Here is a 5,000-nt window from a genome sequence, read left to right as displayed (position 1 = left end):
ATACTCATGATATAGCCTAATATATGTTTATTGTAAACAAGTGTTTATGGTCGTCCACTGTTAATAAATACTTCAATCATTGAATCAATCAATCAATCAATTTTATGTGAATTCAAAATGTACTTGAGTACATGCACTTAAAGTACCAAAATGTACTCATTATTATGCAGAATGTCCCATTTCACACACTCTAATGTGTCAAAAGTATACAAATCTTTTGAAAATAGCCGATCTACAAGCTTATTGTGAGCTTGTCGATCGGCTATTTTCAAATGGCCGAAATGTATAGAGGTGCAGTGTTTCATGTAGGTTTTGTAATAATAATCCAAATCTAAATTACATATCTAAAGTTTTAAAATATTTGTAGTGGAGTGAAAGTACAATATTTGCCTCTGAGATGTAGCGGAGTAGAAGTAAAAGTACTGACATTTGGAAGTACATAGTTGAGTAAATGTACTGACACAAATGAGCCCACGGACCCCCATTTGAAAAGATATGCCAGGGACCCCCATGAGAGAAGATTTTTACTCTAGCTCTAGCAGTGATTCTCAACCACTTTCATTTCAAGGATTCCCAGTTTGACATGCATTAGTCTACGGACCCCCATTTAATGGCATTTCTATCTCTGAGACCCCAATTTATATTGTAAAATCAATGTTAATTTAACTCTGAGAGTGTACAAATGGAACCAAACGGACCGTTTGGTTCCATTTGTACACTCTCAGACTTTCAGACCCATTTCAGACCCATAAGGGTCCATTTGGTTCCAAACTATCATTTAGCTGGCGACCCCCCGGAACTCCCTCAAGGACCCCTGGGGGTCCCCGGACCAAACTTTGGGTACCACTGCTTTGCACCACCTCCGGCAGGCCCCGTACACCCTAACCACCAACCTCCTCCTGTCAGCTGCGCAAAACGACAAGCACCGCAACATATTCTGCCCTGTGGCCATTCACAATTAAGAGCAATTCATCTATCTTTGCATGGCAGCTTGATGGCAGAGAGGTGTGCGTGCGTGCGTGCGTGCGTGCGTGCGTGCGTGCGTGCGTGCGTGGGAATCGAGGAACAAACGTTAACAGTCTGTTTGTGATTCCATCGTTTTTCAGAATCATTCCTCTTATTCCTCGCAATTGTACAATATTTTTTGAATAGCAGAATTATAAAAAAGTGGATAAAATCCCTCTTCATCATTTTACCGTAGTATAGTTTGTATTTGGTCGTCAGAATCGACACTGCCTTCCACTTTGAAAACCACCGATCTAGATCGTTGACTATAAGCGATCACTGACGAAAAGCACAGAAATATGGCGTGTCTTTAGTCTGCCGGGCTGTGGTTTGAGCTGGCTGCTAATGGCTGCTCAAGACGTTGGAGGATGGAGGAGCCTTTTCTTAGATCATTTGACTTGTTGTGAATGGATCAGCGACTCCATGCCTTGAAGGTGTAGCATGTGAATGTAAAGTCAAAAAGAGGTAGGAGTGTGTGTGGGCATGCACGGACCCCAAGCAGTCTGGACCTGATTTGCATACATTTTAATGTTCCATTCTGGTGTATAAGCGAGTGAAGCGTTTTGCTTAGAAAACAAATAGGCTATCAGCGTAGGAAAACATATCACGTATACTTGAAGCTGAATTACTTATAGATAAAACATTTAGAAATTCTGTTGCTTTTTAAAGGATGGCACTATCCTTCGGTGGACAAAATAAATGCGCTTTCAGAGACTTTAACCACTTATGCCCAAAGTCAAATATCAACCTACAGTATACTTGAATAACGAGAAAAAAAGACAATCAAAAAGCTAGTGGTGCTTGTGGATTGGCTAATTTTGCTTTTTTTTTTAAAAAACATTTATTTTCGCCTATAAGGAAGTGGTTTAACGATATAAAAAAGATGAACCTCAGGCAATACAAAGCCCTACCACCCACCCACCCTAAACGGACACGTAGCCTTCAGAAACGGAGGCCCTCGAGCTATGTGCGGAGGGAGGGGAGAAAACTAGTTGATTTCAAATATTTTCTTTGAGCAGAAGAAGAATGTGGGGTTGGCCCCTCTGCCCTGCTGTCACTTCTGGATAATTCTGTTTGAACAAGCGTTCTGACCGGCGTTCAAATCAAACACAGCGCCATCGAAAGCGGACGGGCCAAAAGTATCATCGTTATACCGCTATACTTTGCTTCCTGCTCGCCAAAGCCCAACACTTAATCTATCACGCCGTCTGACCATGCAGTCTAAGTGCACATGCATGCCGTCCGTGCGCTTTAGCCAGAACCCGCAGCCTGGTTCACGCTCGCTGTCTAAACAGCGCCGGGCTATTGTTGGGTTTTCAGGAACAATTGTACAAATGAGGGGTTTCGTTCAACAAAATGGTATATAAATATATATATACATATATATATATTTATATATACACACACACACACCACTTTGGAAATGAAATGGTACACTCGGGCTGTTCACAGCTCGCCGTTTCGAAATAAAACACAGATGGTTGTGCTCTTGAAATGTTAGCGTTTTGTGGTGCACGGCTTCAATACGGCTCAATCACGAGTTCACGTCTTCATGCCGCCGCGATCATTCTGTCAGATCGTTTCAAACAGTGGAACCTCATTTCTCTCTCTCTCTCTCTCTCTCTCTCTGCTGGTCAAATGCAAATCAGGTCGGGAAAAAGAGACTTATTGTGCTATACTCCTGCTGCCGCTGTGGGGTTTCCAAGAATAATTTTCCTTCTAACATCGGATGATTTCCATTGTGATTCAAAGATCGTTCTCATTTGTAAAACGTGATACTTTTTTGTCGTCGAGTGAGGAAAACTCATATGTCCAAAACTGTTGCTTTTGAGGATTCAAATAAATAAATAAATAAAATATCAAAAGTAGCAGCTCAAAACACGTCACTTCACTCCATGTTTCGACATAGATTATTCCACTAAAACATTGGGGAGTGCAACGGTCTTCTATTGTGAACGAACAGACAAAGGACGGTGTCTGTTGTGTTCTCCGGCGATGGATCACCAGAAGAACCTTCTCAGCTCATGCATGTCTATAGACGCTAAAGCAGCAGCCATGTCTCCAACAATAGCTGTCCTGGGGGTCCGCATGCTGCCACCACTGGCATTCGGGAGGAGAGAGGGAGGTTTTTCCCTTTTTCTGTTTTTAACATATTTCCCCAGCTCTCAGTTTCCATAATTGCAAACAGACAGGCTCGCTTCTTGAAGTGTACGGTACACAAAATCAAATAATATCACCATGGATCTCCTTTCCCCCCCCCACCATGTTTACAGCTGTTTGAGGCATATGCTTCCTGCTGGACGCAGATCTCGGTGGTTGGGGCTGTTCACTTATTTAATAGCCAAAAAGAATTTGCTGGCCATTAATTAACTCCGAGTAGATGGGACTGCAAAATAACAATATCCTTAAAAAAAAGAAAAAGAAAGAGATAAACGCTGTCTAGAGTATTCATGTTGGGGTTTTTAATGCCTCCCACACATCAGTATGGTCTGAAGTTGGCATTACTAGACTAACCAGACCGGTTTGATTTAATTTAACTCAACTGTGAATGTTGTCAATGTGTTGTTTTTGGGCCCCGCTGCGGTGAATGCTGTGTGATGGGCTGTTATTTTTTTTTTCCTTTCAGTATTGGCCTTGCAATGCGCAGGGCTTGTATTTTCTCTCTCAGGAATAACACATGGCATTGTCCAGAGTGCCTTAGCGTTTATAGAGAAATGTCCCGTTGCCAAACGGTCAGCGCGTTTGATCCCCGCGCTACAGCTAGCCAGCGTCTGTCTGTCGACAGCCAGTTATCCTGTCGGAATACCCTTGAACAAGATACCCAGAGCCTGTCCCTCCCCTCCCCTCCGTGTCACTCTGGACTAGCGGACCTGTCCCTTCCCTTCCCCTCCGTGTCACTCTGGACTAGCGGACCTGTCCCTTCCCTTCCCCTCCGTGTCACTCTGGACTAGCGGACCTGTCCCTTCCCTTCCCCTCCGTGTCACTCTGGACTAGCGGACCTGTCCCTTCCCTTCCCCTCCGTGTCACTCTGGACTAGCGGACCTGTCCCTTCCCTTCCCCTCCGTGTCACTCTGGACTAGCGGACCTGTCCCTTCCCTTCCCCTCCGTGTCACTCTGGACTAGCGGACCTGTCCCTTCCCTTCCCCTCCGTGTCACTCTGGACTAGCGGACCTGTCCCTTCCCTTCCCCTCCGTGTCACTCTGGACTAGCGGACCTGTCCCTTCCCTTCCCCTCCGTGTCACTCTGGACTAGCGGACCTGTCCCTTCCCTTCCCCTCCGTGTCACTCTGGACTAGCGGACCTGTCCCTTCCCTTCCCCTCCGTGTCACTCTGGACTAGCGGACCTGTCCCTTCCCTTCCCCTCCGTGTCACTCTGGACTAGCGGACCTGTCCCTTCCCTTCCCCTCCGTGTCACTCTGGACTAGCGGACCTGTCCCTTCCCTTCCCCTCCGTGTCACTCTGGACTAGCGGACCTGTCCCTTCCCTTCCCCTCCGTGTCACTCTGGACTAGCGGACCTGTCCCTTCCCTTCCCCTCCGTGTCACTCTGGACTAGCGGACCTGTCCCTTCCCTTCCCCTCCGTGTCACTCTGGACTAGCGGACCTGTCCCTTCCCTTCCCCTCCGTGTCACTCTGGACTAGCGGACCTGTCCCTTCCCTTCCCCTCCGTGTCACTCTGGACTAGCGGACCTGTCCCTTCCCTTCCCCTCCGTGTCACTCTGGACTAGCGGACCTGTCCCTTCCCTTCCCCTCCGTGTCACTCTGGACTAGCGGACCTGTCCCTTCCCTTCCCCTCTGTGTCACTCTGGACTAGCGGACCTGAGCTAAATACCTCAAATCTAACGTTTAGTATTTCACGCTCATCAACTCCTCGTGAGTCGCTTCGGGTCAGAGGCTCCTTTTAACCACTTGATCCCCATGTCGTTGCTGTCAGGCCTCATATCTCCATCGTTGGACAAGCTCCAAGTGTGGCGCAAAGATTGTAGATCTGCTACTTT

At 46.7% G+C, this 5,000-nt stretch overlaps 1 protein-coding gene across 1 annotated transcript in view; it reads right to left on the bottom strand.

Moving 5' to 3' along the window:
- nr5a2 (nuclear receptor subfamily 5, group A, member 2) overlaps positions 1-5,000 on the bottom strand; it is a 75,662-nt gene that overhangs the window by 59,370 nt on the left and 11,292 nt on the right. The gene's annotated exons all lie outside the window — the stretch shown is intronic.

Source organism: Electrona antarctica, assembly GCF_951216825.1.
Source record: "Electrona antarctica genome assembly, chromosome: 7".
In the NCBI taxonomy this organism is placed as follows: Eukaryota; Metazoa; Chordata; class Actinopteri; order Myctophiformes; family Myctophidae; genus Electrona; species Electrona antarctica.
This window is presented reverse-complemented; position numbering and strand designations above follow the sequence as displayed.